The following is a 14,667-nucleotide window of genomic DNA, read 5'->3' on the forward strand; positions in this document are numbered from 1 at the left end:
TACAAGCTTTTAGAAAGACAGAACAGCTTATTTACAAGGGCAAGATAATCATTTTGACACTAGAGTTCTTATCACAACACTGGAAGCTAGAAGACGTTGAGAAATATTTAAAGAATATCACTGGGAAAGGACTGTGATTCTTTGGTTTCCAACCAAGAACTGCAAGGACTCAAAAAGCATGCAGCCATGGACTTCTTACAAAGGACTTGAAGAAATATGCCTTCTTCATTAAAATGTAATTAGAAAAAAAAAATCAGATTGGGGAAGATAAAATATGTAAGAAAAATACTGATTTTCAATGAATTCAATAAATCTCATTTTTAAGTATAAATCAGGTTTCTTAGAATAGAATACTGAAATAAATGTTTTAACAACTCAAAGTAAAACTTCCAATCATCTTAACAGGCAGGAAGAGGATAGAGTGAGGGAAAGCATTCTAAGAGTCTCTTCTTGAGGGACTATAAGCATATACAATGTACAAAAGTCAAATGTATTCATACATACCTGCGGCAAGCAGTTAAAACATAGAATTCTAAAAGTATGTCATTTATAAGGGCATAACAATATGAAATATCTAGGATAAAATCTAATAAAAGATGCTTGAAACCTCTCTGCAGGTAAGCATAAAATTGTTGAGACGTTAAGGAAGACCAAACTAAATGGAGAGATACAGTATACTCATGGACTGAAGACCTATTGTAAATATGACCTTTCTTCCAAATTGATCTAAATATGCAATACAATCCCAATCAAAATCTTAAAGCATTATGATCACGTTTATGATTATGATAATCTTAAAGCTTATCTTGATAAGCTGATTATAAAATGTATATGAAATATGAAGAGTCAAGCATAGCCAAGATACTCTTGAAAAAGGAACCAAGGTAGGAAGACATGCTGTAAAAATACGAAGCCTTATTATGAGGTTACAGTTATTAAAACAGTGTAACCTTAGCACAGGAATATAAACCAAGGGACTAGAATAGAGAGCAGACTCCAGTATATATGGATGTCTGATATGTGATATAGGTGACAATGCAGAGCAGTAGAGAAAGACAGTCTTTTTAGTAAATGGTGCTAGCTTGACCCCTACCTTACAACATATGCAAAAATTAATTCCAAGGGGATTTGAGATCTAAATGCGAAAGACAAACAAAAAATATTTTACAAGATAAAATAGGCAAATTTCTTTATACTTCAGGGAAAGTAAATTTTTCTTATAGAGGGCATGAAAGGGGAATTCCCTGGCAGTCCAGAAGTTAGGACTCTGCGCCTCCACGGCATGGGGCACAGGTTCAATCCCTGGTTGGGGAACTAAGATCCCGCAAGCTGTGTGGCACGGCCAAAATTAAATAAATAAATAATTAAATAATTAAATGGACATGAAAGCAATGATCATATAATAAAAGAATGAAAAATTTGAGTATATTAGAATGAAGAAATTGCGTTCATCAAAAGACACCACTGAGAGAGTGAAAATACAAGCCATAGAGTGGGAGAATATTTTTTCAAGGAGTTCATATCCAAAAATATAATTAAGAAACAAATCAGTAAGAAAATCCAAGAGTTAGCAAGAGTCTGGAACAGGCATTTCACAAAAGACAAAAAAATGTAGGAAATTAATATATGAAAAAGCACCCACTTTCAATAGTAATCCCAGAGATACAAAATTAAAATCACTGGAAGATATCACTACACATTCACCAGAATGATTATAATTTAAAAGACTAACCATATCTCATATCAGGGAGAATGTAAAGCAATAGGAACTCATACGTGTGGGAGTTATAAACAGGCACAATCCCTTTATATAAGTTAGACAATCTCTACTAAATTTAAAGATACTCACCATGCTCCAACAATTCTACTTATTGTTACATAGCCAATGGAAATGTGTGCACAAGAAACTTGTTCAAGAATGTTCATAGCAGCATTATAAAATAGCCCAAGATGGAAATAACCCAAATGTCAGACAATGGTGGAAAAGAAAAATAAATTGTTGTGTATTTATATGATGGGATACTATACAGCATCGCCACCAACAACCAAAAGCTATAGCTACACATAACAAGATGAATAAATCTTTAAAATGTAATACTGAGCAAAGGAAGTAAGACATGAAAGATTTATACAGAATAATTTTATTTATGTACGTTTCAGAAACAGGCAAATCTAAATGCTAAAGTACTGAATATACAGCTTGGTGGTTAAAATATGAAGAGAAAGGAGGAAACTCCTACACAAATCAGGATAATGGTAACATTCAAGGGGAAGGTTGAGAATAACTTTTGGCTTTTAGAGTTCTGTCAATGATCTACATTCAGTTACTTGAACTGGGTAGTGGTTAGATGAGCAATTCTTTAGGCCATACACTTGTGTTCTATGCATCTTTTTCTGTATATTTCATAGTAAAAATTTAATGTATATCCTTAAAATACAAAAAGAAAAAAGAAACACCTAAGAGTGGCAATGTTAATATCAGATAAAGTAAAATTTGAGTCCAAGAGTAAAAATGGAAAAAGAGAATATTTCCCATTTGATTAAAAACACCAAGACTAGAACTCCCTGGCAGTCCAGTGGTGAGGACTCGGTGCTTTCGCTGCTGTGGCTCGAGTTCAATCCCTGGTTGGGGAACTAAGATCCCACAAGCTGCACGGTGCGGCCAAAAAACAAAAAAAATAAAACCCCACCAAGATTATATATTTGTCATAAACTTTCATGTACTCTACACTAAACAGTACTTTGCAAGATATACAAAGCACAACTCTTAGAGACAAAAACAAAATTTGATAAAAACAGAATTGAAGAGTTTTTTTTTAACATCGTTGTCTCAGAATTTGATTGACCAAATAGACAAAAAAATATAAAAAGGATATAAATGAGTTTAAGTTTATAATTAGTAGGATAAACTTACTAGATAATCCAGTACTTGATACTTTATAGAGAATATATATTCTCACATGCCCATAGAAGTAGAAGAAAATTGTGATGTGTTTAGTTATAAAGAAAATCCTGAATAACACTTTTCAAAATGTAAAAATCTTACCACATTTTGGGACTATCACACAATCAAACTAGAGCCACATGAATGGTAGATCAAAACAAAACAAAAACCAAACAAATAAAATCCACAATTTCTTTAAAGAAATTGTAAATTAAGTCAAAATCATACTCTGAGATCATCTAAATATCAACAAAAATAAGAACAGTGCATAGCAAAACTATGGGTTGGTGCTAACAAGAACTATTATAGATTTAAATTCTTTTACTATTAATCAAAAAAGGCCAAAGATAACAACCAAGCTTTCAACTCAAGACAACAGAAAAATTAATATAATAAGCCAAATATATAAAATTATATACTATAGTTAATAAAAGCAGAAATTAATAACCTAGAATGCTAAAAATAAAACAGAATTAATGAAAAAAGGAAGTGATTCTTCAAGAAGATAAAATAAGCAAGTCCCTAGGAATCTGGGCTTTGAATAAAGGGAGAAAATAAAAATATAAAGCATTAGTAATGAGAAAGGTATAACTACATTAAGAAGCTAAGTGAAACACATAATTCTTTAGGAAAGTTGAAATAACCAAAATTGACTTGCAACAGGGCTCTCTGGCTCTCCCACCTTGCCTATGTGGGCACAGGGGTATAGGGGGAAAAGGTCTTAGCTCTCCAGTACCTTTCAGTGACTGGGAAGTTCAGTTCACCATTAGAGCTGCAGAGCTCCCTATGTTCTTCAGTCCAGCTTTGCCAGTAATAAAGGGTATACTGTGTTTTCATTCCCTCCTAGGCCCAGTGTCTATTTTTCAATGCATTCTGAATATGACTAGAAGGAGGTGTGAGTAATTAGCTTTCCAACATATTTAGAGGGTAAATGAAATGAAAAATTTCTCAAATCTTTTTATGAGACCAACAAAGACCTGACACCAACACTTGCTAAAGAGAGCACAAAAAATTAAAATACAGACAATTCTAGTTTATGAATGTTACATCGTGTCAACTGACTTAAGGGAAAAGGGGAGCTTATGTTTATGTGTCCATGTTACCAAAAAATATGGGAGTATGTCTTTTGGCACACTAGAACAAGTGCGTAAAGCTTCCCTTTGTGCTGGTTTCATTCCCAATCACACTTCCACCTGGCTGTGGCAAGGTGCTTACCAGTTGTATAAGCTAACATTCTATCAGCTTGGAACTGCAGCAGAATAAGAGAACCTCTCTCCTCACAATTCCAGCACAACTCCTGATAAGGAGTCTCACTGGTCTGGCTTGGCTCCAGTGCCCATCACTGAACTGTTCATTGTGGCCAGGAGACTGGTACTCCAGCTTGAACAAGAGTGGATTATGTGTCCACTCCTAGAGCAGGGATAGAATTAGCTTGACCTGATCCTCTTGGTCTGGGAGTGAGAAAGCAGTAATTCTCCAAAGGAAAACTGAACCTCTTTCTAAGAGAAGGGAGAATGGGAGAATGGATTCAGGGTAAGCCAAAAAAGAAGAAAGAAAAAAAAAGACACACACACACAACAGACAAAAATTATAAAACAACATCTAATTTAAGATTACTTATAAAATCTTAGCAAATCAAATGCAGCTATATATTCAAGGAATAGTATATTGTCAATAAGAAGAGTTTATTCCAGGAGTGCAGGATGGTTCAGTATTAAGAAGTCCATGAATGCAAATCATAAGATTAATTATTTTAAAAAAACACATGAAGGAAAGGCACTGGAGTTGATTCAGCATCTATTTCTGGGTAATTGATTCATTCCTCCAACAAGTATTTCCTGAACACCAACTATGAACTAAACACTCTTCTAGTCATTGGATACAGGAGTGAGCAAAACGGGCACAACTCCCTGCCTTATAGAAGTTACATATTAGTGATTAAAACTCTATACAAGGGCTTCCCTGGTGGCGCAGTGGTTGGGAGTCCGCCTCCCGATGCAGGGGATATGGGTTCGTGCCCCGGTCCGGGAAGATCCCACATGACGCAGAGCGGCTGGGCCCATGAGCCATGGCTGCTGAGTCTGAGCGTCTGGAGCCTGTGCTCCGCAGCGGGAGAGGCCACAACAGTGAGAGGCCCGCGTAACGCAAAAAAAAAAAAAAAAAAAACCTCTATACAAAATAGTAAGAATATGAACCATCTTAAATATGGTAAAAAGTATCTGACACATGCTAACAGCAAAATTTACATCAAATATTGAAGATTTAAAGATATTCTCTTCCTAGGATTTCTATTTTACTTATCTGTCAGAGCACAATTTTAATAAGATTTCTGGAAAGAGGCAATGTATATATTATCTGGATTCTTACTTGTTAAGAATATCTTTTCCTGCCCTTGCAAGTGAAAATAACTTGCAAGATTTCTCAGTCTTGAATATTTTCCCTTTAAACTCTGCAAATGTTGCTTCTTTTTCTTTGGCCATTTAATATTAATGAGGAATTATCTGAAGCCAACCTAATTTTTGTTTCTTTGTAGGTAAGCCATTTCCTCCCACTCAATTAATTAAGAATTCTACAGGACTCAATTAATTTGATTGCTCTTTATGAAACCTTTCAAACTGAAACATTGCCTTTCTTTGACTCAAGAAATGCTGCTTCTTCTTTTCCTTTTATTGTTTCTACTCAATTTGCACTTTTCTCCTCCAGGTTTTATTTAATAACTAAATGGCATCTTCTAAAGTTTTTCCCTATGTCTTTATCTTCAGTTGTTCACCTTCTTCTCCCTTTCTTTGGATTTGTGGAGACAGTTTTTTTTGTTGTTGTTTCTTTTGCGGTACGCGGGCCTCTCACTGTTGTGGCCTCTCCCGTTACGGAGCACAGGCTCCGGACGCTCAGGCTCAGCGGCCATGGCTCACGGTCCCAGCCGCTCCGCGGCATGTGGGATCTCCCCGGACCGGGGCACGAACCCATGTCCCCTGCATCGGCAGGCGGACTCTCAACCACTGCGCCACCAGGGAAGCCCTGTGGAGACATTTTTGAAACTTTCCCCTGCTTTGGTTTTCCTTGGTATCCCTGCTGTTTGTATTTTTGTTGGTGTTATTCTTTGTGAGGCTAACATAGGGAAGACAGGCCTTCCCTTATAAAACTGCATGATGTTGTTAGAAGAAATATCTATTTAGTTAAACATTCTCGGAATATAAATTAAATACAGTATCCTCTCTTTCTTTCCCTAGCAATTTTATTTAATAGAAAGATGATGCTCTGATTCCAGAAGTCCATGCTTTCTCAATATCAGATGTTGAGCCTGAATCTATGAACAATTATATGCTGACCTTTTAGACATTTAGGTCTAGACAAGGAGAGACCAGAAAAGGTTAGATCTGCAGTACTTCTCCTTTCTGGTTCTGCATTCCTGAAGCCTGGGAAGGGGAGGCGCAAGTCCAGGGGCAGTGATGGTTGGGATCTTTGCACTCTTTGCAGGGCTCCTTTCCTTTCTTGTATTCTGCGGGATCTGGGAGTTAGCAGTAGCCTCATCTGCTCACCTTCAGGGTCCCATGGCACCTGGCTCATAGGTCCTTGGACATGCACCAGTTACCAGTATACCTTTATGTTAAAAGGACGAGGAAACCTAATTCAAATAGTTCCAGGCAATAAAGGAGAATGATGTGCTCAGTTAACTGAGATATGGTGAACTCCACAAGGGTTTTTTGGCTTTTGGGGTTTTTTTTTTTGCTATGGCCCAGTGATGTTGTCAAGGACCAAGTTCCTTTTTGATCTCCCTTCTCTGACTCTGAAGTGTCAGCTCCACTCCTAGGCTGAACTTCCTTAAGGAGACAAGGTAGCTGCAGCAGTTCCAGACCACATGGCACAGCAGGTGACGAAGCTGACTAGCTCAGAAGAGGGCACCTGAACTTCATATGACTCCTGAAGGGGAATGCAATTTCACTAATTAGCTTAGACCAATCTTGGCACTCCTGCCCCCATGGCTGGGATGGGCAATTCACTCTTCCTTACCCCACCACACGGCTGCTACCCAGGGGAAAGGGTGAAACGGGTGGTGAGGCGTCACCCATAATATATTCAGATTTTTAGGGTTCCTTTCAGCGTGTTCTCAGAGTTGGAGACAAGTTCCAGAATTGGTCTAAACAATGCAGGGATAAATTTATTTGGCTATGTAAGTCTATTATATTAATTACTCAGTTTATTAAAATCCAATTTTGAGAGTGACAGTTTGGGAAAGCCCCTTAGCTGTTATTTTGGTTTTATTTCACTTTGATACTCTGTCAATCCAAAATCCATCAGAGGGGAGAAAGGAGACTGGACTAGCAGAATCTCATAAAATAATGCTATATTTTGGACATTTGGATTCATTTATATATATAAGAAATACTTTTGAACACCTACTACTTGCCAGGCATTTCATTCCTAAATGTGGAGATACGATGGTATACCAGCTAGAAAGTGCTCCTGTTCTCAAAGAGCTTAAGTCATAAAAGAGATGATAGCGAAGTCAACAGATTTGTGAGATAAAAGGAAAAATACCAGCTGCTATGAGACCACACAGGGTGGGTGCCAAATCCAGGCTTGAGGAAGCAGTCAAAGCTTACTTATCAGAGAAAAAAGTCATCTGAGCTAAAACTTAAGTGATGGGTAGGAGCTGGCCAGGTGAAGAGGAGACGAAGGAGCCTTCTAGTTAGAGGGTTAGTATGTAGAAAGGCCCAGAAGTGAGAGAGGCAGCAGAGCAATTCTAGAGGTAGAGCACCTGGGTTTGATTCCTGGCTCTGCCACTTAGCAGCTGTGTGATAGTGAACATTTAAGTTTCCATCTGAGAAACAGATAAGAATGGGAGTGACCTCATGCCATTATGAAGACTGAACAAATTAATATTTGAAAAGCACTAAGAACAGTGCTCCATTTGTTACATAAGCAAAATAAATCTTACATAAACCATAAAACACATCTTTCCACACTGCTTCAGTCAACAACGAGTAAGAAAGAAGTTACTTTTTGGTGTCTTCTGTTCAAGAGAGCCATGCTTTTTCTCTAACCTCCACAATAGTGGGTCCAGCTGCCTGAACAAGACTGTCCACTCAGTCCCCCTGGACTGAACCCCTTATCCATTCAAGAAAGGCTACAGTGTGAGATCACAAGGGAACAGTGAGAGTGGGAGTTGACAGCTAGGGCAGTAAGTAAATGCGAAGAAGGTCAATGAGGAATCCAGGAGAGATGGTTGTATATGTTGAAGGTGAAGGCAGGGGCAAAGCAACAGTCAGCCATCTGGGCAGGTTGTCAGAGAGACTGACAGCAGGTCCTTGTCAACGCTTCCAGACCCCATTCAGAGGCAAGACTCCATCTCTGGGAAGCCTGACCAGGACAAAGCCAGGTCCATATCCAGGGAAACCATAATGCCAGGCAAGTTATCAAAGCAATGATTCCTCCTTTCTTTCATTGATTCCACAAAAAATTTATTAAAATGCTTAACATGTGCCAGAAAACACAGCAGGTGCTGGAAGTATTAGTAATAAGACAATGTCTTTGTCTTCAAAAGATTTGAATTAGTGAGACTAGTGAGAGGATAGACTAAATAATGTAGTGTTTTGATAAAACTATTCACAGGGCACCATGGTAATGATCCCCAAATTCTGACCTTACCAAGTCCAGTTGTAAGGGTGAGGAGAGAGGCAAGGAAAGGGGGCATAGAGAAAACAGAGATAGAGAAATGGATTTAGAGTCTTCACTGAGAAGAAACCCAATTATTAATATAAAATCAGAGCAAGATGGCTTCCAGAATGGCCTGTTGAAGCTACTTCATAACATGACTCTATTTCTAGAAAGAAGGAGTTGAAGTATGCAAGGACAGAATCATATAATGAAGGTAAGGAAGGACAGTGTCTGAATGAAAGAGAAAAAAAAGCAGAGTACCCATAAATTATGAACAAAACAAACCTCAAAAATATCATTCTACAGAAAACTATTCAACAAAAAAAGGGAATGAAGTACTGATACATGCTACAACATGGATGGACCTTGAAAACATTACGCTAAGTCATAAAATACATAAAATTGCATGACTCCATTTATATGAAATGTCCAGGAAAAGCAACTTAATAGAGACATAAAATAGACTAGTGACTGCCTAGGGCTCAGGGGGTTGAAGGAAAATGGGGAGTAACTGTCTATGGGTATGAGGCTTCTTTTTGGGTGATGAAAAGGTTCTAAAATTGATTGTGATGAGGGTTTTACAGCTCTGTGAATATACTAAAAACCTTTGAATTGGTATACTTTGGATAAATTGTATGCTATGTGAATTACATGTTTAAAAAACTTTCACAAATATAAAATAAATTAAAAATGGTTCAGTAGAGGAATAAGGAAAAGCTAGTATGGCTAGGAGTTCAAACATATAGGGTGTAGGGTGTAGTGACAGATCAGTCTCAGGCAGTGGTTCTCCACCAGGGTTGATTTTGCCCTCTAGGGTACATTTGGCAATGTCTGCGGACATTTCTGGTTATCACAACTGGGGAGGTGGTATGACTGGTATCTAGGGGGTAGAGCCCAGGGATGCTGCTAAATATCCTAGAATGCACAGGAAAGCTTCCTACAACAAAGAATTATTTAACCCAAAATGTCAGTAGTGTTGACATTGAGAAATCCTGGCCTAAAGAGGCAAGCAGAGTTCAGGTCATGAAGGGTTATGGGGACAAGTCAAGGAGTTTGGTCTTCCTCTTAAGAGTAGTAAGGAACCATGATGGGGGATTGGCATGGTGAGATCTGAATTTTAGATAGATCACTTTTGGTGCAGCCTAGAAAAAGGATTGAAGAGGCAGGGGGATAGAGATAATGATGACCCAACTAGGATGGCAGGGGAAGAAATGGAGGGATTTGAAAGATATTAACTTAGGAGAAACAACTGGCGGAATGTGATGATTTGTTTGATTCAGAGTTCAGGAAAAAATGGAGAAAGAGGGGCAGGTTGGTGTCTAGGCTTCCAGCTTGTGCTAGAAGCTGGATGGTGGTAATGCCATTGACTAAAGTAGGAAACAAAGGTAAGGGAGTTGGTTTGTGAAATAAAATAAGAGATTATATTCTACATGCATGGAATGTCCTGTGGAAATCAAAGTGGAGATGTTCAGGGGATAATTGAAGATAAAGTTATGCAACTCGGGAGAGACTGGAACTGTAGATGGATATCAGGGTATATAAGGCAATTGTACATGGGAATTCCTGGGATAACCTAAGGAGAGTGAGGCTTGAGATGAGAAGGAAGAACTCTGAGGGATACTAACAGGCACAGAAAAAGGAATTTGCAAAGGAGACTAAGAGAGTAGCCAGAAACTCGAGGAGAAAAACAAAACAACACAAAACAGGACTGTATGGTAACATAGAAGTCAAAGGAAGATTGTTTCAAAGAGGCCAAGAGTAGAAAATTCTGCAGAGATCAAATAATATGAAGACTGAGAATTACCCAATGGATTTAGCAACAGGCGTTTGAGGGAGACCATGGTGAGACCAGTTTCAGTGGTGTGTCAGGGATAGAAGTCAGATGTAGTGGGTTGGAGAGTAAGTGGGAAGTAAGGAAGTGGGTGCAGTAAGTGTAAGTGACTCGGCCATGGCAGGGCAGAGAGAGATCAGTGGTAGCTGGAAGGGAATGTGGGGATCAGATTGGGGGCTTTTTGAGAAAAAAGACTTCAACACTTTAAATGCTGAGTGGAAGGGGCTGGCAGACAAAAAGATTAGAGATATAGAATAGAGAAATTAAAATGTCAAGGTTTGGGGGAAGGACTGAAGTCATTGCTTAACTTTGGCTGAAGGACATCTCTGCTATCAAAGCACTAGAAAAGGACAAAAGGATGGATGCAGACAAAAGAGAGTTTATAATTTTGGTGGCAGAAAATTGAGGATATTTTCATCTGAAGTTTTCAAATTTCCCCGTGGATGAGGTAAGGTCATCTCCTGAGGGTGAGCCAGTGAAATGGCAGGGTTAGTATTTTGTGGAGAGTGGACACAGTTTGAAATAGCTATAGTAGAGTCGAAGAGAAGGAAGCAGATGGATAATCTGGAACATGACAAGGTCAAGTACATGGCCATGGGATCGGATGACAAATAAATGGATGTGAAGGTCATTGAAAATGAATGGGGTCAGGGATTTAAGATGGAATTTCTTCATTGAAGCTGACTTGTCTCGGCAGAAGAAAACTATATCATGCCTCTTGGGGTATGTGCAGATTCTAAGTAATGTCTTGTTTTGTTTTTGGTTCTCAATTGGATTTTATCCTTAAATCTAGACTCAACAGTACTTGTTACACTTCAAATCTCTCTAGCACTTATACTTAAGGAAATCATGCAGAGAAGAATGGAAATATTTCAGAAGGCTACAAATGAATACGGACCATGATGTGCTCAATGACTTGAAGGTTGCTTCCTCTTGCACATGAAAACTCTTTGGTCATTCCAGGTAGCCACCCGCCTAGTGCATCTTCCCTTCCTCAAGGTAAGTAGTCCCATTTACTTCACCATTTCTTCCCTCTTCTCAGACACTGACTTGTACATACATGCTGGCTTTCTCCTCTTCCAGCAGGTACATTCCAGATCTCCTCCTTAGCTTACATACTCCCCAGTTTTCTCTAAGGGAAAAGCCTACCAGAAGATACAACCTTCTGGAGGATGGCACTCAAGTTCACTACTCTACTGCACACTTGGGACATTGGGACAACTTGATGCTGTCAACAGTACTAACATGGGACACAGGAGGACTCTTTCACATCCCCTAATGTAGGTCCAGAGTCCTGATCCATCCACAGAATGCCAGAATTGCAACTGAACTTGGAGATCGTCTAGTCCAATGCTTTATTATGCAGAAGGGGAAGCTGAGGCAGGGAGTTGAAGCAACGTGTCCAGATCATGGCAATCAGCTAGTGGCACAGCCTGGATTCAAATCTAGATCCTCTCGCCCCTAATCTGATCCTCTTTATGCTTATCAAATTCTCTGGAATAGTATCTCATTTTCTTCTCTCTAAATATCTATGGCAGAATAACTTCTCAGCTCAGTTCCACATATTGACACTCTGAATATTCATTTCCCAAACCTCAGGAGCTTAACAAGAACAGAAAAATGGATCAAAAAATTAATCCATTATTGGGTGACATGGATTATAACAAATACAAAGTGGGAGAAAACACACAAGAAAGTAAAACCTCAGCGTGTTTACAGCCTTATGACAACCATCAGGCCGCTACCAAAATTGGACATGACAGAGCATTATAAATCATGGGACTGTAAGGGAAGAACAGGGAGAGAAAAGAGTACAATAGTCTGATGCCTCAAGCAGCATTCATCACCTATAATCTCCCAGCCTTTCCATCTTCTGAGCAGGTCATGTGCACAGTAGGTTTTGGTCTGAAGCAGTAGCCTTTACTGATCTCTCTCTGCAGACCTGACACGTTCAACTGATTCCCAGTAATTAAAGGTGATCACAGGGCCAGACAGCCTCCTCCTCATTGAGTCAGGGCTATAATGTACCTGGATTTTTTAAAACGAAATGGAAAAAAAATATCTCTGAAGATTTGGCAGGGAGAGAGATAGCATTGACCTCTTTTTCCCCGACAACAGTGGAAAACCTAATCTTCAGTCTGTGGCTGAGAATGAAGAATGCCCCACAGAGAGATACACAAAACAGGCTATCACAATGGCCTGTCAGAATGAACTCGGGAGAAGTCAGTAACTTCAATGGAAGACTCTAGGTCAAACTGTAAAACAACTCCAGCATAAATCTCATGAACTATCCTTTAGGGGGGTAATCCTGAATTTTTGCAAAACACCTACACTGAAGTCAAGATCAGTGACCTTTAATGCACTCACCAAACCACCCCTGGGTGAGTCTGTGGCTTTGAGCCTGCTTGTTTCCTGCTACTGGCCTGGGGCCCTGGTTGCTCTTTGCACAGGTCAAAAGTTCTCAGTGACATCAGGAGGGGCCACAGGGCTCTCAGCGAGGCCCAAGCTGCACTTTCATGGCCAGACTGAAGCTGCAGAGGTGAAAAGCCAAGTCTGGCTTATTGGTGTGAACATCAGCAGGCTGTGCAGCACCTCGCAGCTTCACGTCGCCTTGGCCCTGGATGATCTGCCTTCATTTCTCAGAGCTCCCCTCCCTGGATTTCAATGTGTGCTGCTGTTAATTCAATTCACATATTAGGACCGTGGCCATCTCGTGGCCTCCTTCCATCAGAGAGCAAGCTGCTTTCTGGTGCCAGGTCAACTCAGCCATAATGACTAGACTAATGAAGGCTGACCTTGTCTTCCAGATCTGCATGGTGGAAAAAAGCACACAAGTGGGATTTATAGCACCCGGATTCATCTCCTATCTCTGCCACTCATATGTTAGATCTTAGGATTTGCTCAAGCTTCCTGAGCTTCAGATTTTTAATTTATAGTGATTTTTATGCAGGAGTGTATTTTGGCATCATTCTTGGAGTTTTCTAAAAATACATGCCTCTCTACCCCCAGACATGTAGAATCAGAATTTCCAAAGGTAGGCCTGGACTTCTGTTTTTTCCAAAGCTCCATTATATGCATCTGTTCTGAAACACTCCTTATTAAGGGTCATAAGCCATTGGGCTATTGTAGTAACAACAAAGATATGGTGATAAACATATCTAAGAGATAAAGTGCTCTAAAATTTAGTTATTCATTTTATCTTCCTCTTCTCTTCTCCATAACATACAGACACAAACACTTTCCAGGTTCTTGGTCTTATATATCTCTCTCCTTCACATATAAGGGTCCTTATCTCTTTTTTGCCCTTTAAATATCTGGTTCAAATATTCTTTTGCATCCAAGAGCTACTGTTTCAAGCCTCTACATATTCTTTCTTTTTTTGAAATAATACTGATGTTTTGTAGTTATGGTTCATATCTATACCATATTAGTACATATACCATTAAATCTAATGGTATGGGTATTATTATTTCCATTTGGTAGATGAAGACATTAAGATTCAAAGATCTTAAGTAACTCAATAAGTGTTGGAGTTGGAACATATAACCTTGTCTTCTAATTTTAAATCCAATGCATTTCCCCCTGAGTCAGTCTAGAAACAGTATCTGAATTTTTACTCATAATTCAAATGGACACCATTACAAAGCAAGCAAGTAAAGAATAGGACTTAGAGGGTCTTTAAAATCTCTTCCAAGTCTTGGTGGTTTAATGATTCTAGTTGTATATTTGGAAATCTTGATAGCTAAATTCTTTATTCCTCCCCCAAATATTATGAGATGAGTTGAGAATTAGTTTGACCTGTGTGGGACCCGGCACCTCTCCCAGAAGGCAGCACAGGGGTAGCCCTGCCCCCTTAAGTGTATGCCAGGCTCTGCATTCTCATCACTGCAAGTTTGGTGGGCTTTGTACTCATTATCGATCAGAAAAGGAGTGAAGTCATTCCCATCCCTCACAGTGAAGGATAGAAGGGGCTGGCATTTGGGTATTTCCTTTCCCCCGGGTCAGTTAGGCTTCTGTAAAACCCAGCTGTGTTATGCTCCAGTGCAACAGTTTTCCTTAAAGGCAGACTTTAAGAACAGAGAGTTCTGGGTGTTTTAAAAAATGTTTTTTTCCTCCTTCCCCTGTCAGAAGCACAGGAAGATTTTTCTCCATTTTGTAGTGAGTTTTTCCTGGAGGTAAAACTCACAAGAAGGTGGGAAACCCCCCTAAGACTGGGTCCCCTGGATTTTTTAAT

Source organism: Pseudorca crassidens, chromosome 5, assembly GCF_039906515.1.
Source record: "Pseudorca crassidens isolate mPseCra1 chromosome 5, mPseCra1.hap1, whole genome shotgun sequence".
NCBI lineage: Eukaryota > Metazoa > Chordata > Mammalia > Artiodactyla > Delphinidae > Pseudorca > Pseudorca crassidens.